Consider the following 26,338-nt stretch of genomic DNA (forward strand, 5'->3'; position numbering starts at 1 on the left):
AATTATGGCAGGGATTGTCCCATGTGTTAATTTCATGCTTTGTTAATAATATGGTGGTACATTGAATGGATATACTCACCCTCATTTGAAATTACTGAGAATAACACACATGTGTTATATCTAAACCGTTCATCTATTTTGTAACCTCATTTATGGCATGGGCCTAAAAATGAGGTAGATCCAAAACTTATGTGGCCCCAAAGAAGTTTTTAACGTTAAGTATTCAATCCCAGTTGCTTTCTATGGTGGGGTTCACTTGAGCTTTCGATTGACCTGATTTTTTGGCCCATGCTCTAAAATAATCTCGAAAAATGGGTGGACGGTGTGGATATAGCCCACACATCATGGTAGGACCTACACAACTTGCTAACATTGATTGAAATGGGCATAGAACCCAATGCAATTCCATCTCATCTATTTCCAAGCGTTTCCATTCTTCCCAAACATGGAGTGGAATTGGCACACGACCAGATGAATCCCATCCCACCTAATCCCACTGCCCAAACATGCCCTTACTATTTGAAACTAGCCAGCTCCTATACCTTTGTCTCTATCATTGCTGCATGCCACTCCATTGTCACAGCGCCATACCGTCATCCTGTTAAGTAACTACTTGCTCAAGAAGCTGGAGCTGTCAGAGGACAGCGTATCTATGCATATCAAGGGACTTTAACACTCCACTACACGTCCTTGACCCCGCTACCCATCCAGAGAGCTATCAAGATGCCAACCTTCACTGCATCTTTTTGCCTAAGTGATATAGAGCAGGTCGCGGGCAGTTTCATGGCTAAGATGGTTCAGAAAAGGCCCAATCAGAAGCGGAGGTGATCCAGACCTTCAGAACTTAAAATGGACGTATCTCGTAAATTGAAATGAACTATCGGACGTACCATATATGATTTGGGGTAAGACGAGCTACTTTAGCCACCCAACCCAGCTATGCGAGTTGCCCACACCGAATTTGTAAAATACTATCAGATCGACAGTCCAATTCATGTTTTAATTTCATTTTTACTATTTATAATAAGTTTTAGTTCGAGTATAACTCTTCATCCATTGGGCTTTGGGAGTTGCGCCCAACAAAAGTGCGTAGAATAATTAGGAGAATGCCATCATTAGGCTAAATAGGACATTTTGGCTGAAAACCATGCACACTAGTAGAGATCATGGCCATTTATAAATAGTAAGTTTACTATTTATAGTAAGTCACAAATTCTAAGAGTTTTAGTTGTAGTTTGATTCCAAAACTTCTTCCATGACTTAATATGTCTATGTAAAGGGGTGTGAACTAGTTTATTTCATTCATTAATCAAATTACGAATTTTATATAATTTATTTTTTATTTTTCTTGTTTTTTCCTTGCGGATTCAAAAAGTTTATGTGGCGAGTTTAGAGAAGCTCTGCGGATTCGGAGTAATTATCTTAAGGAAGACGGTGATCGAACATCGCTAAGGCCCACCTTCCATATCTGCTCCACGTTGCTGACAAGATTAGGTATCTTGTTGGCCACTTGTTGACCCTTGATCACTTCTTTGGCCCTGATTGCTGAAGGTTCACTAGTGTTTAACGTGGTATACGCACTGCTGATGACAAAATTTTGCTGACCGTTGATTTACTAGACTGCCATTCATCTTAATGTGATGATATGGTCCACTACTGAGATTGTTGTTGGATTAGTGCTGGTTGGACGTTGTATATCTTAGTGTTGTCCTGTGGGGGCCATCCATCTGCTGCTGGTTTCATTTTCCTTGCATCTGAGATTGTAGCGTCTACGTCTATTGGACGCCGTCTCTTAATTAAACGTTGATTGTTGAGAGCCTTAGGCTACTAAGGGCTGACACCTACTTGCATTTGGATGGTCTGGATCTTCCCAAAAGTATGACACATGCATCGTAGATGAGTCACCATCATTTTTAAATGGTAGTAAACTCTCAGCACGTCTACCGTGATTGTTTGGACGACCTCCATCCGGTGGACTCGCATACTACACTCGGCTCTTACGAGCGGGAACGTTGATCAGAAATCTGGAGTTGAAGAACATTGTTCTCTTGGGCCCCACTGGACTGACCGTACCTTAAGTATATCCTCAATTGCAACTTTCAATTCATGGCCATATTCAACGGTAAGGGAGATCCATACATGACTATTGGCGAGGATCATCCGATTTTCAAGTTTCCATGTCATGGCTCATTTACAACGTGTCCAAAGACACCAATGAGGTCGGTCGTTGAACTATGCACCCAGCTTGCGAAAATTGAACATGCAACCTTAAGTAGGGCCATGGTTCACTTATTTCTAGATTTGTATGGTGGGGCCGATGGTTCGGTGATCCAAACGATCGGTTAGAAGATCCTCGCTGAGAGTATGGACATTTTAGCAGTTGAGAGTTAGAAATCATCAATTCTAGCTTCAAAAATAAATCACGGATAGCTTTGCTTTTTTGGTCCTGTGAATAATTTTTTTTTTATATATAATCTAATGGATCGGGTGGATTACATATAATAATCATGGCGGGCCTGTAAAAATCAAGCGTGGACGTCTCTCCCAATTGTTTCCTTTTGCGTTACCCACCAGAGGCACATGTCAATCTTATTTTTGGTCAAAAAACTTATATTGGGATTACACATATAATTATTTGAGTGGATCTTGCATGCACATCAAGGTGGGCCCAATCAAAAATCAAGATGGGCCTTCATAAAGATTTTTTATTCTTTTATTAATGAGAGCAAAAAATTTTAAAGAATTTTAGGAACCAGCTACGAATGGTAGCTCACTATTGAATTTTTTTAGGAGTTTTTACTCAAAAATTCTTGGGAGCATGTGATATTTCCGTAAAATCTTGAGCTTAGACATTTTATATTTACCAAAACGTTGGATGGAGATGAATATGTCAAAATTACTCTTGATGTAGAGATCTTCGAACACAAGGAAGCCCGGTCTTTACCACTTGCGAAGGAAATTCCGCTTACAAACGCCAAAAGCTATGTTGGCAGTAACTTGTTGTATTTTCGAAAATCCACAATCACTGTTTGCATGGCTTAATTTTAGGCGTGTATATATATATATATATATATATATATATATAAGAACCTCATATGTGATTTAGGTGGACTATACCAGAAATAATGTACCCGATGATGCCTGCCCTCCAAACTACTTCCCTCTTTGGAACATAGTTGAATCATAAATTGTCCTGATTCTGGCCCCTAGGCTTAAATGTTTTTGTAAAATCTAATGGTTGGAGTGGATTTCTTACAATCTTTTCGGTGGGCCCTGTAAAAAATTAATGTTGGACATCCTCTCAACTGTTTCCTTCGGTGTGGCCCAATTTTTTCATTTTTTTTTTTTAATGTAAAAAAAAAATAGATCTCTCCAATCAGTTGTGAGTACACCATTGGAAACACATTGCGTCGTGTGCCACACACCATCGGACTTTGGTGGTGTGTTCAGGTCACCTAGTTTTGTGGATCCACCTTGATGTATGTGTTATATCCACACTGTCTATCCATTTGGTGAGGTAATTTTAGGACATGATCCCAAAAATGAGGCAGAGCTAGCCAAAGCTCAAATGAAGCACACCATGAAAAGCAATGGGGACAATGATGCCCACCATTAAAACCTTCTTCCTAGAGCTCACCATGATGTTTATTTGTCATCCAACCTGTTCATGAGGTCACATGGACCTGGATGAAGGGAAATAAACAAATATTAGCTTGATCCAAAACTCCTATGACCCCTAAGAAGTTTTCAATGATAGGCATTCAATCCCCACTACTGTCTGTAGTATGGTCCAATTGAGATTTGGATCTACCTCATTTTTTGAGCTCATACCATAAAATGATCTTGCCAAATGGTTGGACAGTTTGGACATAACACATGTACTACAGTGGAGCCCATAAAACTTGGTAATGTCAACACACCACCTAAGTTGTCACGCCATGCAATCTGCTTCAGATGCCACCACATATTCGAAAGGAACCGATTAGGTGTTACCCTTACCTGTGGGGCCCACCTTGATGATTTTTTTTTATATCCACCCTGCCCATTCTTTTTTAGCTCATTTTAAGATGTTATCCCACAACTTAAGCAAATCCAAATCTTTGGTGGACCGCACCACCAAAAAAAGTTGCAAATGAAGATTAAAAGCTTTTTGTAAGCCATAAAAGTTTGTGATCAAGCCCGATCTTTGTATTTTCCCTTCATCCAAGTCTTTTATATAAAAATAAAATAAAAAATTTACTTCCGCCCAATTTTTATAGATGAACCTGGGATGTACAGCCTTTCGGGCAGGTCCAAAAAAATAATCCAAGTCTGGTTGCCTATCAACGGGTTGGATGGTAAATAAACATTATATATCTTCTTACAGTGGCCCTGGAATGTTTTTAATGGTGGGAGTTCAATCACCACTGTTTCTTGTGGTGGTCTACCTGAGATTTGGATTTGCTCCATCTTTGGGACCACGTCCTAAAATGGGCTGAAAAATAGATGAACAGTGTGGATATACAACTCATCATCAAAGTGGGCCCACAGTAAGGGTAACACACAACTCATCATCAAAGTGGGCCTACAGTAAGGGTAACACCCACTAAGGTGTTACCTAGGTATCACCTAATCCACTGCCATATACGAAAGTTAAATATCTTCCACAACTAACGCTGCCAATTTTGCTCTCTGTGATGTGTATGTGACATCCATTTTGATCATTAGTTATGTAATCTGACATTAGGCTCATAGCTGAAAAACCAGGCTAATTTAGGATTCAAATGGGCCATGTAAAAGGAAATAGTTGAAAGAGATGTCCAACATTGATTTTTTACAGGGTCTACCATGAAGATTATAAGAAATCCAGTCCAACCATTAGATTCCACAAAAACATTTAGGTCTAGAGCCCAAGAATCAAGACAATCCATGATTCAAGTGGGTCACATAGAGGGAAATACTTTGAAGGGTGGACATCGTCGTGTACACTGTTTTTGATCGTATGGTTCACCAAAATCAAAGATTGGGCTATTTTTTATATCTATGCCCAAAATTAGGTCATACAACTAGTGGTCACAATGAATTTTTCAGAAACACAACAAATTAGGGCTAACATAAATTCTAGTTTTTCAAAACACAATTTCCTTAAGCATGGGTAAAGATGGGGCTTCCAGTTATACCAAAATTTCCCCAACAAGGGTAATTTCAACTTTTTATTCTCCATCTTTATAGTAAAAGGAACGTTTTAGTAAATATAAAGAGTCAAAAGTATGTGACAAGAATATCATATGCTCCCAAGAATTTTCAAATAAAAACTCCATTTTTTTTAAGGGCCCACTATAATATATATGTGAAATCCACTTTGTCCAGTAGATGGAAATCCCACATTAGACCTGGGTCCAAAAAAACCAGTCTTATCCATGATTCATGTGGGCCACACCAAAGGAAACAGTTGGGATATAGACGTAAACCCTTGATTTTTTACATGGCCCACCATGATGATTATATAAAATCCACTCTAGTCATTAGATGAAAAACTAAATTTTAGGCCTAGGGCCTTCAAATGATACCTTTCCTTGATTCATGTGGGCCACACCAAGGGAGAGATTTTGGAGGGTTGTCATATACACTTTCCAAATTGTGTGGTCCACATGAATCTTAGATGAGGCTACCCACCCAAGCCGCAACCCCTTGCTTGCACCTTCAAACCCTAAAAATCTCTCTCTCTCTCTCTCTCTCTCTCTCTCTCTCTCTCTCTCTCAAAACAATTTCTCTCACAAAACAATTTCCACCATTGCGGTGGGGTCTCATTTACCTTTTTGGGCTCGGGCGCCCATCATAGACCTGAGTCGGGTTCGGGTTCAAACTTATGTTTTTTTTTTTTAATTATTTTAAAGACTATTATATTCATGTAAATGTGACTATACATAGCTTGGGTGGGCTTGTTAGCAAAAAACGGAAAAGCAGGCCCACCAAAGAAAAGAAAAGGAAAAAGGAAAAAAGAGAGGGAGGGAGAGAGAGCCTCTAAATCTCTCTCAAGTATCCTAAACCTGCTCGATCCAAGAAGATCAATCCTCCGATGACGGGCGGAAGATTAGATGAAGACTGGAAGAAATGATGGGACTGGCCACTACTGCCCTTGCAAGGGAGCCCATTAGCCACCACATTCATTTCCCTAGGGGAATAAGAAACAATCGCTTCCTTGCCTTCCGTAAGGGCCCTAATCCTTGTCCACCAGTACCACGGAGACCATGTTGGGGCGTCCTTTTTGTTGAGGGACTCAACCACTGATTTAAAGTCACTAGTTAATTTCACTTTGGAATAACCAAGACGTACACAATAGGATAGGCCTTCCCATATCACCCTAATTTCGGCCTTGCCATTTGAGCCGAAACCGTAGCCAGTCGAAACAGCAAAAAGGTTACTGAGGGCTAAGCCAATCGATGTTTATCTTAATCCAATCAAAAGCTGGCCGCATCCACTTTACTATACGGACCAATTTGAAGGACGACCCCGCTCCATCTAACCCTAGTCCATCCAGGGTGCAAGTGTTGGATGGTGGAGGAAGGTAAGGGGCTAGAAGCCTTATCCAGCGCATGACCTTAAAGATCACCTTGACCGCACATGGCGCAGTACCTTTTCACCGAGCTACATTGCGAGCCAGCCAAAGTTCCAAGAAGATTAGGGAAGGCAAGAGGCCTCTAAGGGAACGTACTCAATCTGACGTGGACGTTGTTGCCCACCAAGACGAGGGGGGGCTTTAAAGAGAGTTTCAAAGTGATCCCACACCTTTCTAGCAAGGTTGCTGGAGGAGAAAATATGATCAGTCGTCTCGATATTGGGCGAGAAGGGTGGAAGGCAATAGTCGCATTTAGAAGTCATAGCCACATCCTTAGCTTTAGTTCTAGAGTCTACTGGTATTGCATTAAGGATGATTTTTTAGGAGAGAAGGGAGAGTTTTGGAGGGAGGTTTGGGTGCCACACCCATTTTCACCACGCCTTCCTCAGCCCTAGCGGTTTTGAGACTATCCAGGCTAAATGAATGGTGAATTCTCCCATTGAAGAAATGGCCCAGATTTGTTTATTGTCCAGGGATGAGGTGCAGATTTCTTCCTCCAAGATGTGATCGAGCATAACTTGGGGAAGAATAAAACTAGCTTGAGCGGGATCTCTCTACCCATTTGGCCCGATCCATTCGTGAACTTGAAGAGGCTGATGGAGCAGATCTTAAAGCTTCCAATCTCTTAAGGGGCCCAGACCAAACCAATCTACACCCCAGAAGCTACAGTTGTCACGCCCTACAAGCGAGCAGGTGTGGGCAGCTACACTTGGGATAAGATTGCAGATTTTCTTCCACAATAGCGATGCACTCCTCATGCGGCTAAAGCCTCTTGACAGAAGCATGTCGTTGGGATATTTCTTCCTCATGAATGCTACCCAGCAACTGTCACTACCCTTGCATGTTATAGTCCACCCCATCTTCGGCCTGAATGTTTTCATTACACTCCTTAAGCTTTTGACTCCCAAATAACATTCAAATTTTGGCAAAGCAATCAACATTCATCTGACCCAGTGACATTTTTTTAATCCCCATCCCATCCTTAGAAGAAGGCAACAAAAGTTTTATCCAGGTCTTCCAGTAGGTATGTCAGCGGCCGCCATAGTGTGGAGTGGAATACCCACGAGAACATGATTTAAGAAAGTTAGACAGCCCGCCTGTGACAGCAGTCTGCATTTCCAACCTGAAATCATGTGGGATATCTTCTCTAGAACAGGCTGGAAATAAGCTTTACAGGATCTGCCCCTGAAGATAGAAACACCGAGGTAACTAAAGGGAGCATGCCCTCTGTTGAAGCCCGGGATTTGTTGTGCTACTCTGGCTCGCATGTCTGATTGGGTGGACGAGAGAACAAAAAACCTTTTTTTAGCATTTCTCTTTTGGTCGGACACTCTCTGGTATTGGGAGAGGAAGGACTTTATATGCTAAAGGGAGGCACTGTGCCCGTTTGCATGTCTAATTGGGTTTAGACTTAGGTTTAACAATATGGGTCGGGCTTGGACAGACACTACCAAAAAAATGATTAAAGCCGACGATCATGTGGTGGTTTCCTCAATGGCTTTTAGCCATTGAAGTCGTCAACGGCTTTTATCCGTTAACAAATCATAATGACCCGTTAACGAAAGCAATGAGATTTTTTACAATGGACATTCAATCACTACTATTTTCCTGTGGTGTGGTCCACCTTAGATTTAGATTTGGCTCATTTTTGGGATTAAGTCTTAAAATGATCTTGAGAAATGGATCGACCGCGTGGATAAAACACATCATGGTGGATTCCACAAAGCACCAACTATAGCCACTAGCTAGCGGCAGCGTCACAAGCCAAACGACATTCTAGGATAACACTCAGTCTATAGGCCCTCCTCCCTCTGTCCCCAATCCCTTTAGCCCATCAGAGACGGGTTATGCCGACAGCTTTTAGCAGTTGGCATTGCCCTAATTTTATTTTTTTTTGTAGTGAAACCTTGGCACAGCCTTAACCTGGCCCATTGACATCCCTAGTTAGGACCATCCAATGTAATTTAGTTGGTGATACCCAACACCAGCTAGCTAGATGGTGTCAAAGCTCGATGGACTCCACCATAATGTATGAGGCCATTTATCCATTTTATGCGCTCATTTTAGAGCCGGATCCAAAATGAGGCAGATCAAAAGCTCAGTGAATAACACCATAGGAACCAACAGGGATTGAACGCTCACCGCTTACTGCTTACCGTTGAAAACTTCTTGAGGCCTACCACAATGTTTATTTACCACGCTCAACCTATTCATAAAGTCACTTGACCTACAAGGAAGGGAAACATAAATATCATCTTGATACAAAACATCCGTGGCGCCGAGACGTTTTCAATAATAAGCAGTCAATCCCCTTTGTTTCCCAGCTGTACGGTCCACTAAAGCTTTGTATCTGCCTCAGTTTTGGGCTCATGCTCTAAAATAAGCTGACAAAATAGATGGACGGTGTGGCTAAAACACATACATCGTGGTAGGGCTCACTGAGCTTTGACACCAGTCGGCTGGCTGCTGCTGGGTCACCAGCTAAACCGAGTCGAGGAATATTTTTGGCGTGGTCCTTGCATGGTTTGCCTCCGTCAATGCTTTCTGTTTTTACGGCATGGAATGGCATTACAATTATACACAATCCACTTCAAAAAATATCGACCATTAAAGGCACAACTCCTTCTAGTGTCCCTCAGTACCGAGGTCGGTACTGGTCGATGCTCTATTGGATCCTAAATATTTATGTGTTTTATCCGCGCCATCCATCCATCTTGCCCGCTCATTTTAGGGTATGAACTCAAAAATATCCTGTTGACTCGAGCTGTTGACTCTAATTAGATTAGTTTCTTCTCTTGTCTCGCTGAGATGCACACGGGTGTTTCCTGTTGAGTTGACTGGAGGAAAAGATTGTCGACTTCAGTCACAACTCAAAAAAATAAAAAATAAAAATTGAACTAAAAAATAGGCAGTTCCAAATCTCGCATAGAGCAGAGCACAGGAAAGTGGTGATTGAATGCCCACCGTTAAAATGTCTCTAGCTACAAAAATGTTGGATGAAGCCGATATTTGTATTTTTCTTTCAGATCTATGTGAACTTATCAACAGATATAGCGGCAAATAAACATTAGATTGGGCCCTGGGAAGTTTCTAATAGTGGGCATTCAATCACCACTGTTTTCTGTGGTGTGATCCTCCTGAGATCTGGAACTGCCTCAATTTTCTTTGCCAAATGCCCTGAAATGAGCTGAAATGGAAGGACGGCGTGGATAAAACACAAAAAATCCTGGTGGGCCATAGAACCGACCTCGGTGCTGGAGGGGTCACCACCAAATCCGCGTCTATCACCATCAGCGCTTTTATATGCTAGTGGAGACACGTGAGAAAATCAAGCACGATTCAGTGACAAAAGAAATACTAAAAAATGGATCCAATGTCTCCACCCACCCCAAATCAAATCACAGACACGCATCTCGCCATCTTAGGAATTGAAACAGTACAAACTTGTAATATCTCAAATTCCAATCTGCGTTCAATCCAAATGATCGGTATATAAGTTAGCTCTCTTTCTAACGCCTGATAATCGTGTTGGAATCGCCGTCTTCCATTGTTGGCGATTATTTATCTTTTCTGCTGTTTGCATTAACTTCTTTGTGGTTTAAACCAATCTCTTGGTTTTAAAAGTTCTGTATCTCTTCGATATTGGTTTGAAAAGTTCAGTTCCCTGTCGATAGTATCTCTTCCAAGTTTTCTCTATTTACCAAGTACTTCACCTAGCTCTCAGGATCTGCTTTGAGTTGTCTATGGTTTTAAACAAGCTCCTTGATCTTACTTTGATAAGTTCAATAAAGCATTCGTAGTAATTCTTCCGAGTGTTCTCTATTTACCAACTACTTCCACCGAGCTCTAGGATTCTTAATTACCACCATTTACAAATTTTTTGTTGGTTAATGGCTAACACAAATGGAGCTTCAGATGGGTTAGAATGGACGGTGACGATCTCTGATGGGTCACCTGTCAAACCGATAGCAGAACCTTCATGTATAAGTAGAGCATGGATGGAGCTGATTTTAGCATTGAAATCAAAAGTGTGGAGGTTTTGGGAGAAGATAAGGAAGTTGGCTGTTGATGATCCTAGAAGGATTTTCCATTGTTTCAAAGTGGGGCTAGCACTTACATTGGTGTCCCTGTTTTACTACATGAGGCCCTTGTATGATGGAGTTGGAGGAACGGCCATGTGGGCCATCTTCACTGTCGTGGTAGTCTTCGAATACACAGTCGGTATGTACATGTTTTGAGAAAGGAAATGATACTAACACCCTATATGTTTTTTTTATATATAAATAAAAACACCCTTTCCTACTCTTTTCAACTCTTGCTGTTAAAAGAGTGCTCCTTTTGGTAATGCTCTAACTTCTAATACCAAAATGTAGAAAAGGGTTGGGTATAGAAAACACATGCAGTAGTGGATCATCTGCTTTTTTTTTTCTTTCTTTTTTCTTTCTTTCTTTCTTTTTTTTAATTATTATTATAGTATAAAGAATTACTGTCCTTAACCATACACCAGAACCATCTCTACAATCAGTGCACAAGCATGTGGGTTTGGATGGTTAATCTGTCATCTTTTGCATGGGCCATAACATAAAATCTCAATGTTTCTAACCTTCCAATCAATGGACTTTTATGTTGACAATTTTCCACAACATTTTCTCACCATCTATGCATATACAGAGGTGTGGTCATCCATTGGATGGTGCAGATCATTCCAAGGACGATTGGACCGCTGAAATTTTTCATACTGAGTTTTGATGCATAACAGCATGATGCTGGGTTTCTTCGTCAAAATGCAGATAGAAAACCACACTTGTGACACTGTTTTGTGATGTTCAAATTTCAAATCTTCAAATAAATTGACGAAACTACCCTACCCTCCCAATGCTGTTGTAGGTGCAACGCTCTCCAAAGGCTTAAACAGAGGAATAGCGACGCTAGTTGCCGGAGTCCTCGGCTTCTCTGTTCATTGGCTTGCAAGCCAAACTGGCGAGAAGGCTGAGCCTGTGGTTCTTGGTGTCTGTCTTCCTTATAGGTATAAAACATTGCCTATGAATTGTATTTTCCTTTTAAATACAAATACTAATCACACATTACTCACCATGTTCTTCATTCCAGTTTCCACGGCGACCTTTTTCAGATTCATTCCCACGGTGAAAACCCGATTCGATTATGGTGTTTTGATCTTTATCCTCACCTTCAGCTTGGTTTCCATCTCGGGCTACCGTGAGGATAAATTGTTTGAATTGGCCCACCAGCGTCTATCCACCGTTGCCATAGGAGGGCTCTTGTGCTTGCTTGTCAGCATTTCTATCTGCCCCACTGGGCTGGCGAAGAACTCCACGACCTGATCACTTGTAACATCGAAAAGCTTTCCAATTTTTTAGACGGTATGGACTTTTGCATATTACATGCATATATACATCTATGAACACTTCATGATGGTCTTCTCTCTCGTAGTTTCAACATACATACAAATGTACGTAATATGTACCTATTTTCATGCTTGCATGCGTACATACATACATACACATGTTCATTTGCATGTCCTACCATCATTTGTTTCACAGATTTTTTTTTATTTTTTTTTTCTTGGATTTAGGATGTGTTGCCGAATATTTCAATGAAAGTGGAAGTACAGCAGACAACAAAGAACCCTGTCAAAAATCACAAGGCTACAAAAGCGTTCTCAATTCAAAGGCCACCGAAGAATCACTGGTGAGTCATAGAATTATTTGAAATTGATTTTTTTTTTCTTTTTTTCTTTTTTCCAAAAACAGGGGAAACGGGGCCCCCAGAAATTCATTGAGACTGATCTATGCTGTACAGGTAAAGGGAGGGCAGGCTAACAAAGGAAACCTGACCCTCCGGACAGAAAGGAAAAACTACACATTTGGGCAGGCCTGACAAAAAAAAAAAAAAATCATCGGCCAACCTATCGTAAAGGACTACACAACGCAAAGGGTGTTAGGAGATCCACACTCCGCCCAAACCTGATCTGTCAAGAACCAGCTCCCCGCGCGAAAGGAAGGGGATTTGTGAAGGGAGGTCGAAAGTGCTGCATTGATGGTTGGCGCTAGCCCAACGGGCCAAGCTATCCACCACCCTGTTGGCTTCTCTCGGGATATGCTTAATTGACACCCATCCTCTAGCACAAAAGGATTCAAACTTTGTCCTGAAGTAAAACACCTACTTTCCACCTCGATGGATGTGAAACCTTTTTCGAAACAAATGGTCAGGCCGTCAACGACGGCCTTCACATCCGCTTGGAAACTAGAACCCTGACCATAGCCCCTAGTGAAGGCGAATTTCATGAGACCCTTGTCGTCTCGGCAGACACCTCCGCCTCCCGAGGGGCCGAGATTCCCTCAGGAGGACCTGTCAACATTCAGCTTGACGCGGCCCGGGATAGGGAGAAACCATCTCACGAAGGAGATCGCGGGGCTGGGCCTCACAACTTGGGGGAGCTGAACGTCCGAGAGGGCCTCTCTATCGGCCCTCTTTTTGCAACGTGGGAATGGGAACGCTGTCGCGAGGAGGAACAATCATTTCCTGATTTGATGAATGACCTCTGCGGCGCTGAAATTGGCCCCCTCAAAATGGCTGATATTTCTACTCTTCCACACTTCCCAGAGGATGAGGGTAGGGGTCAATCCCCTAAGGACACCCAACAGAGAGCTTCTATTAGCCCACCACTGGAAGGCACGAATCGACGCTGATTGGTTGGCGAGGAGGTCCACTGACAAAATGAGAGAGAAATGGGCCCAAACTGCAGCGGCCAGCTCCCCTGAAGCGAAAAGATGGTCAATGGATTCGAGCTTGCGTTCCCCTTGGACGCAGCAAACGCAGGCGGAGGCCAAATGAAAGCCCTTTCTCTGGACACAACAGTCAACAGGGACGGCCTTTTGAAGAGTCTTCCAGACGAACGTCCCGATTTTGGGCGGGAGGAACGGGTGCCACACCCACTTGGCCCAACTACAGGGCTGGCCTCGGCCACGGGTGAATTGCCAAGTCGATTTAACTGTGAACTTGCCTGACTTTTCCTCCATCCAGATTAGGCGATCTTCTTGCCGGTTCAGAGAAATTCCTTCAGTAATCACATATTGACGCACTGAGGGAGGAAGGGAGACAGGGAAAGGGACGTTGATGAGAGGACTATCTGGTCCGATGAACTCCCTAATCTGCAGATTTTGAGATTGGGGGGAAATGCTCCCTAGATTCCTTCTCGACAGGGGACCCAGGCCCGACCAATTGATGTCCCAAAAGTTGCTGATGTCGTTTCCCACCAGGAGCCAAGAGTGGTCCGAGAGGATGTGCATGAGCTTTCACATTTTCTTCCAGGCAGGAGATTCAGACTGCCGATGGATGGTGGGAGCATGGCTACCAATAAGCGCAAACTTCGACCTCATAAATTTGGCCCATAGGCTGCTCCTATGGTCGAAGAAGATGGTGCAGGCTCTTTTCAACCTCAGGGCGGCCGCAATATCCTTTAAGAGCTTGATTCCCAGCCCACCTTCTGCTGTAGGGGAGGCGATTCTGTTCCAACTAATCCAATGTAAGTTCTTCTTCGCTTCAGTCCATCCCCAGAAGAAATCAGCCAACCCAGATTCCAGCGAGGCCAGGGTCTTCCTGGGGATGCCCGAAAGCACATGCTTGATGAGGACGCTTCTAGCACCCTAGTTAAGGAGGCGGGCCTTCCAACCCGCAATACGTGACAGAATTCTGTCAATCAGGGGCTGGAACGTGGAAGAGAGGACTCGCCCTTTAGACAAAGGAACTCCTACGTAGTGTAAAATGGGAACCGAACGAGCAAAACCTGATATAGCTTCAATTCTCCTGATCCTACTAACTGGAGCCCTTGCAGGAGCAAAGAAACTGCTCTTGGCGCTGTTCATCCTGAGGCCCGACATAGACGTGAACTTGTTAAGAAAGGTCCTCAAACATCTAATGGACTTAGCTCCACCATTCATGAAGATAGTGGTGTCATCAGCGAAAAGCAGGTGGGAGATAGTCTGGTAGCCTCTTCTAGTTATGTAAGGCAGGCAGGAGTTGGAATCGACCAGCCCAGAGATAGCCCTGCTGAGGACCTCCATGATAATGATGAAGAGGCTGGGAGAGAGGGGATCCCCTTGCCGAAGGCCCCTTTCCGACTTGAAGAAACCCGCGGCCTCGCCGTTAAAGAGCACTGAGAACCAGGGAGACGACTAGCATTGTTCAGCTATCGAGATCCAAGCTTGAGTAAAGCCGAACTTGAGGAGCACACTCTTGAGGAATGGCCAACTAACACGATTGTATGCTTTTTCCAGATCAATCTTAAAGATGATATTGCAGCCTCTCACCTTCTGATCAATGTCACGGATGAGCTCCTAGGCCAGAGCGATGCTATCCGCAATGGATCGACCTTGGACAAATGCCATTTGTTCAGGGAGAAGGGATCTATTCGGCCAGAGCGATGCTATCCACAATGGGAGTCTTAATGTGACATAGGTTCTCTTGAATAACAGGGATCTGTTGATGACATTGAGGGTAGGGTACCAGTGAATCAGGATTTTGAGGGTCCGTGTCGGGATTCAGGAGAGGTACTTCAGCAACTTGGTTGGGTGCCGGTAGAAGGTTTGGGTCTGTACGAAAGAAGGGTGAGAGATCTATATGGAATTGGCCGACTACTGGAGAGGGGAAATCGACTTGGGTCATGGAAAGGTCATGGGAAGGAGAACTGTCACCAGAGTGTAGGGAGAAAGCGGATACATTCCTCGGTTGAGCACCTTTTGAAAGAGAACAAATCCAATCTGGAGGGAGAATGTTGGGTTGTGGCCTTCTTGACAATGGGTCCATCAGACCACCATTTCGCTGGCGATCCGCGTCCTGATTCCTTCTGGTCTCAGTATCTCTGCTGTCAATAGCTACTACAGTATGGGGAAACTGGTCCTGAATTGGGAGAGATGATGGGGTGAGAGGCTTCAATGTGGGGGCCAGCTCTTCCTGCTCAGCTCCTTGTGAGTGCAATGCTACATCGAGGGACTGAATTGGGTGATCTGATTCACACTAGTGACCTACCACCGGGAGGGGAAACAGTATGGCTAACGGCTCTTCTGAAGCTTGGGTGGCTGGGATGAACAAGACATTAAGGGCTTGTTTGGATGCCTGTAACTTTTTTAAGTTGTAAGAAAGTTACATGTAACTTACTTACAGGTGTTAGTAAGTTACAGGTAATCCTGTTTGAATATAAGTTGTAACTTACTTATAGGTAACTTACTTTTTATGTTTAGATAACTTGTAACTTTATTACAGGTAATAGGTTGCATATTCACACTAAGTAGAGCTTGAAATAGGGAATCGTTGAAAAATCAGATTTACACGTAAAAAAGATTGGATAAAATTATTCCATTTTATCAAGCCCATGTAAATGAATAGTTTGGTTGATTCTTAGGCTAAACAAATCAACAGGTGGGCCATAAAAGTGGGCTCACGTTTTCAAAATGCTTGTAATATAGGGAAAAAAAACTTGAGGTAAGATATCCAAGAAAAAATTTCCCACAGGAGTGACTCTTGTTGGCAAGGATCAGTTAAAGAGAAATCACAAGCATAGGAAGCTGCTTCCACCAAATTCTGCATTAGCAGTTAAAATCTCAAAGTGGGACATTATTAAAATGGACCAATATCAAGGGACTGTTTAAAACCAGATATCTTAACACTTCAATGTACCCTCGATTTCTCACCATTTGACAACAGGCAAGAATCCAGATGCAAATGAAACTTGGGACTGTTTGAAAAATGGATATGTTAACAATGCAGTGGGCACTCAATTTCAAAACACCCGAGGACGTGAGGAATCTCAATGCAAATAGAAATTGGGAGTGTTTAAAAAACCATATGTTAAAACAGATTTGGGACCTACACGAGGACAAGTTGCACTGACCAACAAGCCCCACGTATACAAAATGAATAATGGAATGTGGGCCCCACTATGATGTATTTGTTTTATCCGCTCCACTATGATGTATTTGTTTTATCCACACCATCTATCCATTATTCTAGATCATTTTAAGAAATCAACCCAAAAATAAGGTACATCAAAATCCCAGGTGGACCAAATCACTAGAAACAATGTTGATTGAATGCCCACCATTAAATACTTTTGGTAGGCCACTGATGTTTTGGATCAAATTAATATTTGTTTTGTTCCCTTCATCCAGGTCTTTCTGACCTAATCAACAGGTTGGATGTGAAACAAACATTACAATGGCCCAAGGAGTTTTAACGGTGGACTTTCAATCATTACTATTTTGTGTGATGTGGTCCATCTGAGATTTAAATATGCCTCATTTTTGGAATCAAACCCTGAAACAATCCAAAATAATGAATGGACGGCATGGATAAAACAAATACAGGATGGTAGACCCCACAGACCATCGCACGTTACCCACGCCTCTAGCCAAACTGCCTCCGTCAACCTCGATGAAAAAATAAAAAAAAATTTTAAAAAAAAAAAAGGGAAAGAAAGAAAGGGGTTTTCTAACCCTACTGAAGCTGGATCGGAGAGGGAGAAGGAGACTGGGAGAGGGAGAATGAGACTGAGAGAGGGAAACAGAGGCCTTCACTCCGTCTGAGAAGGTAGGTATGCTTCTTCAATGCAGGTGCGATTCTTCCCAACGATTTTCATTTCAAAAATTTCAACCGTAAGTTTCAGGTAACTTGAAAAACGACTCCAACACCTGTAAGATTTTAGTTACAGGTAACTTGAAAAACAACTCTAGCGCCTGTAAGATTTTCAGCTCTCTCCTGTAACCTAGTTACAAGTTGAAAGAAAGTCACTTGTGACTTTCCTCCCCCAAACGCCAACTGTAACAAAGTCACCTGTAACTTACTTACATTTTATAAAAGTTACTGGCATCCAAACAGGCCCTAAGGCTGTCATCCATGCCAGAGATGTTCCCCGGACTTAGCATAGGGCCATCTTGGGGAGCTATAAGTGGGACCAATCGTCGAACATGTTGTGGGCGATCAGATAGACCCTCCCTGTTTCTGTAGAAAGATGATAGCACCCACTCCCTAGTGGACTGATCTCGTCCAGGGGGCTCCTTAGGGGGTTGGGCTCGGGGGTTATGACGAATTCCATTTCCAGGATCTTCTAATGTTGCAACTATTGGGTATGACTCTGTCCCCACTTTTAGATTAAAAACCTTGGATAGGTCAGTCCCAGGTGTCAATCTAATTTTCACCCTGGTAAAAACCTGGAAGATGCCAAAACTTGCCAAAGGGTCTACTTGGATTACCTTTCCGAAGTGTTGCCCTATATCCACGATCACAAATTCAAACCATGCATGGGCGGGAATGCCATACAACCGAATCCATCTACCGCCGTGACCCATGACAGAGCAGTGGTCCCAGGGCTGAAATCCTTCCAGGCCCATCTCAGCGTGTTAGGATGAGTCGGAGGAGAAGTCAGATAGCTCTTCCTGAGATTTGAACTGCAGAAGAAACGCATAGGGGGATAATCGAACCACATCCACAGCCGACGACTTGAATCTGGAGTCTCTCAGAGAACGGAGGAGATGGGTGATGGAAGAGTAGGGTTCAGAAGAAAATCCTACCAGGGCTTTCTCCAACCGTCGAAGGCGGAGGGCGACTGCAGCTCTGTCCACAATCACCGAGCAAGATTGGTCAGGTTCCGCAGAAGGGTGAGAAATAGGGGGTTGCTTCCTGAGGGCCTCGCTATAGGAGATGGGGTTCCGATTAGCCTGAGGCGGGGGTGTTGTCGAGTGGTGGGGGGGTTCACCTTCCTGAGGGGTTTAGGCTTAGCTATTTGGACGGTGACCACTCGTCCATAGATCCTTTTTCCGTTCAATACGCCAATGGCTGCCCGGGCGTCATCCTCATACCTGTAGCTCACGAACGCATAGCCCCTAGGTTTCCGGCTCCCAGGGAAGGTCGGAATAGATACATCCTGAACTCTACCGTACTTCCCGAAGATGTTGAGGACGTCCTCCCTGGAACAGTCAAATGGCAGATTGCCAATGAAAATGGAGAAACCTGTTGGTCTAGGGATCCGCTGGGATGCCCTAGACGCTTGCATTGAAGGCGCTTCAGGAAGTGGGTAACCTGATGCCTGATACAGTCTCTCGCCCTCTCCTTGATCGGGATGGCGCTGCTTGCTGTGCTTTGGTCTATTTGGGCTGAAAGGAATGGTTGTTGCTTCCGCATTATTATTTGAAATTGATTACAGTGCATTTGGTTTTTCCAAAATATTATGAATTTTTATGATATTTCGTGATTAATCAGCCTAATTTGGTGCAAAATATCATGAAATTTCATGACATTTGGTGTAACCAGACACACCCTTGGCAATCCAACCAAGAAATTTACTTTTGGGTTTTTCTTTTAACTGAATTTTCTTGGATTTGATCTGGATCCGGCTTATCTATACAGGCCAATTTGGCACGATGGGAACCCCCACATGGCCGTTTCTGGTTTCGGCATCCATGGAAGCAGTATCTCAAGATCACAGCGGCAATTCGCTGCTGCACTTATCGAGTAGAGGCACTCAGCGGTTCCATCAATTCAGAGATTAAGGTACGCTAAATGATCCAAAGATTTACTAATCAGGTTTTCAAGTTCAAAAACCTCAGCTGTGTACCCTGAGAACTCACTGAATCAACTTGGTTATGAGTTGGGTCCTTTTCAAAGGATAACTCGGATGTGTTAAACCCATAGAAACTCAACTGAATCAAGTATAAACCCCTTGTAAACTTCAAAAAAAAAAAAAAAACAAGTACTTGCTGCTTGCAGGCACTTGACTGTGAATTGACTCAGACTAATTTCAAGCTGAGTCACTGAATTTTTGAATTATGGTCTTAACCCTTTCAACACATGCATTACCTAAAATCGGAATTGCCACCATGGTGCAGGCACCCGAGTTCATGAAGAAACATCTCAGTGAGGCATGCATTAAACTAAGTTTCCAATCTTCCATGGTCTTGAAAGAGCTCGTGACCACCACCAAAAGCATGAGTAGATCTTCCAACATAGAGTTTTTGGTTGGAGAGATGAATGGCGCCGTAGAAGATCTCCGAAATGCACTGAAATATCTTCCTGACCAAGTTCCACCGACGCTGCCGCCTCCATCAATGGAAGCAATGGAGGAGAAGGAAAACACATGCATCTCGACCATCAACGTGCCACTTACGGAGTTCATGCCTCTTGTCGTGGTCACCTCGCTACTGATCGAAATCGCAGGGAGGATCCAAGGAGTCGTTGATGCCGTCAATGAGTTGGCAGGCCTTGCGAATTTCAAACCCGCGGATGATGCTGAGCCCAGGTAGACCTAAGCTGCGGGACATTTGGTTTTGAACCGTCTCTCTGAATACCACTAATAGATAGTCATGGCCATTTGTCTGTTAGCACTTAGCATGCATGTATGCAAGCTTTACATGATTGGTAGAGCAGCGGTATGCGCGTTTCATACGCGTCTAGAGTTGTATATATTCTCGTATTGATTATCATGAAGACATACAATTTTCCCCGTAATCTCTCTTATAACATGGACCACAACCTATCCATTAGCAGATCATTAATGCAAGGAATCATGCCCATAAAATGAGTGGTTCCGATAATCTGAAATGGTTGGCTGGATCCAAGGAATGCCAAACTCCTGGATTTCACTCATGTGGAGATGCGCCTGACAGAATTATTTGATACGCTGGTACTGAATGACACTTGATATGCAGGTACTAAAAAATTGTACACATGGCAAACATTAACTCAAATTAAACATACCAAACTGTGAAACCCATTGTGGCAGAGCTAGTCACCTAATTAACCCTGATTCGTGGACACTTTTTTGCCACCAATCGAATAGTTTAGATAATCAAATAAGCATATGTCATGGGAACCCATATATTAGACACTTTAATTTTTCAATTACTTGGATGCCATATTTACCACTCGACCAAGTCGGGCTGTAATACCCCTGATTGAGTGAATTGCAACTCGAGTTGAAGGAGTTAGGCCCAGTCAAAAATCCATGTTTATGTGATTAAGGGTGTCAATGGGCTGGGCTTGGGCCTAAAAATCAGAATTTTGAATACGGCTGGCTCAAAACAGTTCAAAATCTGGGCCAAGACCAACCCCAGGCCTGGCCTGTTGACAGCCCTGCATGTGATTGTTCTAAGACCCGATGGGTCGACTCGAAACTTGGCCCAATAAATTTGAGTCGGTGGAAAACTTGGAACTCAGCCTGACTCGATGTCAACTCAGGAAGACTTGTTGGTTCGACTTGATTGCCCGGTGGACTGACGCCATTTTTGGTGGCTCTAAACAATTCAGTTAATGAGTTAGTTATAGTGTAAGATCAAACTCTCAACCTAAGAGGGGAGATGTACTTAACTAGGGCATCATTAAGTCACTTTTTTTTTTTCAAAAACCACTATTCATTGAACTGAGATAATTACAATTGAGATTCAGGCGGGCCAGTGAACAAAAAGAGACAAGGACCCGCTTATCGTAAAAAATGTTATCTCATTTTCAGGTTACTCAATCCCACTTTGTCCAAAAAGAAAAGGCCTTTGGGGATGCAAGGAAGATCTACCTGAGAGTTGAAAAATAAATTCAATTGGGAGCTACTACCGAGCTTAGCGAGGCTATCAGCAACCGCATTCGCCTCCCTACGGTGTGGGAAATGGAAACATTCAAAACACCCCTTAGGGTTTGGATTCAGGACTGCCAATAAGACATCGACCACAAAGCCTTCGAGATGTCTGAGAGAAAGGTCACAACGGAAAGTAAGTCGCTGGCTACCTCGACTTTGGGAAATCCCAGCTTGGCACACAGGGAGCGGCCCTCCCAAATGGCCCTAATCTCAGCTTGATACTAAGTCATCTTGCTTAAGCTATTTATGCCTTAACTAGCTTATCGTGGTTTCTACATGAAAATGTTGTCCAGATGGCAAAGGTCATATAGGATGTGCTACAGGACCAAGAAGATACGGTTGAATAGCTACTTTATACACGTGGCAACATCACAAGAAGGAGATTTTTACTGCTGCAATGCTCTGCAGAAAGAGTGGTAAAAGTAAAATAAAGACAATCAAATTGATCGATTTAGGCGGGGAATGATAGCTATCAACTACATGTGTAGGTGTTATAAGGATAATTCTCCTGTAATAGCCCAAAATCATCCATAAATAGAAGAAAGATTGAAATTCTTTGGGCCCTTGCTAAGCCAACACAACATTAAAATAATAATAATAATAATTTAAAATTTTAAAAAAAAAAAAAAAAAAAAAAAAAAAAAGTACATCTCCCCTCTTAGGTTAACTCTTACTTGTAGATTAGTTTAACTCTTTATGGCTCATAAGTGTAACATAGCTCTTGGCATGGATCGTCGCTTCCTGTAGTTTTTGTTAGCATTAACACTCTACAATATATACCACACTACCAGATCGCAGAAATAGTTGTTTAGTTTAGTTCTCTGTCATTCATCAACCAGCATGGATTGTAAGTTTTATTTAGATTCTTTTGTCCATGCCATAGTGGCTAGATCGCGATCAGTATTAGTTGTAGTTAGTTTCATCACCTACCTCATCACTGTTAGGGGATCACTCATCAAGTTGTTTGCAAGTGTGTTTTTTGTGAACATTATATTAATGTAATTTCAATTCTCTTATTTGTTAAGCTTCTATCTCAATTACATTACTATTGAACACTGTCAATAACACAATTGTAAAAAGTATTTTTGACTAAAAAAAACAAAAAATAACTCATGCATAAGAGAACAAACCCTCCTTTTCACAAATCGCTTGATCTCAATCAACTGGTAGCTGAACAGACAACCAACCCTCAAGGTTCTCAGTCTCACAATATATCTTAACGCTTGAGGTCAAAGGAGTTCGGTTTCAATCAAGTTGCATTTGGTTGTATGCGGTCTATTTAAATATCAGCTCAAGTTGGATCAAGTCTTCGGTCCACCTGCCTGTCTGAACATCGAGTCAAGTTTTGGGGTTTTTCTACCATGGCTTATATGATGTGATGGATTAGACGCTATGATATTTCGCCACCATTTGCCTCCAACAGTACTCGTGGACGGCCCAAATGGCTGGAAAAACCAGCTGTGGGAAGATGAGACGGACGATCTGATTTTGCACTTGAAATTTGGATCATACAATATTTTAATTTGAATAAACAATTTGATAAACATCAATTGTACAGTAAAAATTTCTTGATCAATGTCATTTAGAGATATGCTCCATCCACAATGTCCCACAATTTGGATGGCCTGGCTAGCCATGCATGTCTGCCACGAATAATATAGGGTGGACAACTTAACGAGGGAACAAACCTCATATTTGTGGAAGGCCATCTTCTCGGTAGACCCCCTCCTCACGAACGGATCAGATGTTCCACTTATTGTTGCATGCTTGGGCTATTGCTAATTGCATGACACCATGCACTGCACCACGTATACATGGTATATTGCATTATTCCATCCTGTATTCTAATTACACCATGCACTGTGATAAGCAAGGCTTCATTGTACTGCACCACTCCGATGCATTGCACATCATGGACTTGACTACACAGTGCATACTCTTCATGTACTTACTTGAGGTTTCGCAAGTCGATTTGGAAGTATATGGGGGTAAATGGATTGGATGTTCTTTTACATTTAGCATCCAATTTTTTAAGGTAAATGAAATCGAAGGTATTTGAAATATAGAATTTGTGTTTTGAAATTTTTTATTATTATTGTTATTATTCGGACATAATTAAAATTAAATATTTTTTTGGCTTCCTTTTCAAATGAAGGAAAATCATACGTTTAACAAAGGTGTGGCTAGGCTACTAATACATTATACATGTGGTACATATATTGATGTAAAGCAGGTCGTAGACACTTTTAATTATGTCCAAGATGGATTGAGAAGGCCTGATCGAAGACAGAAGTCATCAAGACCGTCAGAACCTTAAAACAGGCAATCTCGCAAACCATAATAAGTTACTCGACATAACATATATGATTTTGGGGTAGGATGAGCTACTTTAACCCAACGCCGAATTTGCAAGATTCCATCATATCAATGGTCAAATTCCCTACTTATTTTCATTTATACTATTTTTAGTGAGTTTTAGTTTGATTATAACTCTGTATTCTTTGAGCTTTAGTTGTTGTATCCAACATCAAAAGTGCTTAGAAAAATTAGGAGAATAACGTGATTAAGCCAAATAGGACACTTACTATAAATAGTAAGTTACGAATTTTAGGGAGTTTGAGTTGGAGTTTGATTCTAAAACTTCTTCTAAAGTTTTGTATCACTATTTAAAGGGTTGTAAATTCATTTTTATTATCTATCAATTAACTTACAAATTTTCATGAATATTATTTCTATTTTCTTACTTTTTCCTAGTGGATTCGAGAAGTCTCTGTGAGAAGTCCAGAGACGCTTCGTGGATTCGAAGTAGTTATCCCTAAAGACGGTGATCAACCTCATCACGTTCATTCCTGCGTCATATATAAACCAAAACAATCCAATTATCAACTACGATATTGAAATTACATTAGTAGAATTATCCAAACTATCCAAATGTTGGCAATCTAAATAAACATTTAAAAAACCGCAGTGAGTCACTCTTTTGTGATCGTTATTATGTGGCCACCCGAGGCTCGAAATTTCATCGTTTTTGTAAAGTATATATGCCATTAGCTTGTATTACAATCCTTCTATCAAATATCACATATATACACTAATTTGAAATATTAAAATTGATTTACTTAATTGTATTTAGGTTCCTAAGCATACTAAGAAATATAATTGTTGGATTCTAGTGCAACTCTAATTACAAGCTACTAAATGTAACTCAGGATTTTAAATCACCTTAATTCTTATGTAATTGTGATTTGGAGTTGAATGAAGTCCAAATATAAGCTCCCAATTAATGTAAGGAAGGGTGTAAGGAGAAAGATCAATGTTTACCTCATGTATGCAAAACTTTTTTTTTTTAATGCACTTTATTAATAAGGCAAAATATACATTTCTAGGCTTTTCGGGCGGGGACCACAGGCATTGGCCTGGCCCGCCTAAAATAAAATTGGGAAAACGTTGAATTCATAAGATTTTTCTTGAATCCATAAGATAAAAATGGAAATTCAAAATTTTATCATTCAATAATGCTTAGACCTTCCGATTATATCACTCATAGACAAAATAAATAAATAAAAATTCTAACTCATGATTATCAAAAATAGCAAAATTCTAATCTTAATAGAAATCCTACTTCAATTAGAATAGAACTTACCTAAAATAGTAAGTATTTCCAAAAATACAAAGTCTTAAATCAACCTTCACTACAAGAAAATAGGCCTTTAGCCACAATTTTTTAGTCTCAGTTGAAAAAATGGAGGCTAAATGTGTCTTTTAGCCTCGGTTGCTAAGGAACTGAGGCTAAAAGTTCATCTTTCGCCTCAGTTGCATAGGAACCGAGGCGAAAAGTCTACCTTTTGGCCTCAGTTGCATAGGAACCGAGGCGAAAAGGTAACTGAGGCTAAAAGTTCATCTTTCGCCTCAGTTGCATAGGAACCGAGGCGAAAAGTCTACCTTTTGGCCTCAGTTGCATAGGAACCGAGGCAAAAAGTCTACCTTTTAGCCTCAGTTGTATAGAAACTGAGGTTAAAAATCTACCTTTTAGCCTCAGTTGTATAGGAACCGAGGCGAAAAGTCTATTTTTTAGCCTCAGTTGCATAGGAACTGAGGCTAAAAATCTACCTTTTAGCCTCAGTTGCATAGGAACCGAGGTGAAAAGTCTACCTTTTAGCCTCAATAACATAGGAACCAAGGCAAAAAGTCTACGTTTTACCCTCAGTTACATAGGAACCGAGGTGAAAAGTCTACCTTTTAGCTTCAGTTGCATAGGAACCGAGGCAAAAAGTATACCTTTTAACCTCAATTGCACATGAACCGAGGCGAAAAGTCTACCTTTTAACCTCAGTTGCATAGGAACCAAGGCGAAAAGTCTACTTTTTAGCCTCAATTGCATAGGAAACGAGGCGAAAAGTCAACTTTTTAGTCTCACTTACATAAACGAGGCTAAAAGTCTACCATCTAAACCATAGTTATCAACCACACCATCTTAGTACAGACGTCATACGTGTGTGATATCCAGACCGTTCATCTGTCTAGACTTACCATAGATGGGCCCATTAATGAAACTAATTTAGTTAGGTTGATCCCAACCACCAATTAGAATATTTGGCCATCACCCTCCCCAATGTCCATTATAGTTCCCTTTGATGTGGTCCACCTGAATTATGCATCACTCATCCGGACCAATTAGATTTGATGAATTCACTCCTCATTTGGACTGTACATCTCAAAAATCACTCCTGTCCACAACTCAGGTGGGCCATATCACAGCTTGAGGTTACGGTAATTACCATACATTGGGTCATCGTCCAAAATCATTTTCATGATCTGATTTTGTCGAGAGCTGGACTGTTGTGATAGTTCACCACCATTTTGAAAATGGTAGTGATTTATCCTTGTAACGTGTGGCACTGATGATATATCGGCCTGCTTTTTAGAGATCGTATCTGTACACTAAGGATTGCCTGATGAGTAACTCTTATCTTACACACGTGTGCCTTAATTCCACGTGTGAGGCCAGTAGAAGGAATACACTAGCATTTCTCAATTAATAAGCTGACCATAAAACAATGGCCCACAACCATACTTCACTTCCTCTTCTCTACTTCGATCCA

General features: G+C 41.8%; 1 pseudogene; it reads left to right on the forward strand.

Moving 5' to 3' along the window:
- The first annotated feature begins 10,488 nt into the window (after nucleotides 1–10,488).
- LOC131232301 (aluminum-activated malate transporter 10-like) lies at nucleotides 10,489–19,922 on the forward strand (annotated as a pseudogene).
- The last annotated feature ends 6,416 nt before the right edge of the window (nucleotides 19,923–26,338 follow it).

This window comes from Magnolia sinica, chromosome 18 (assembly GCF_029962835.1).
Source record: "Magnolia sinica isolate HGM2019 chromosome 18, MsV1, whole genome shotgun sequence".
In the NCBI taxonomy this organism is placed as follows: Eukaryota; Viridiplantae; Streptophyta; class Magnoliopsida; order Magnoliales; family Magnoliaceae; genus Magnolia; species Magnolia sinica.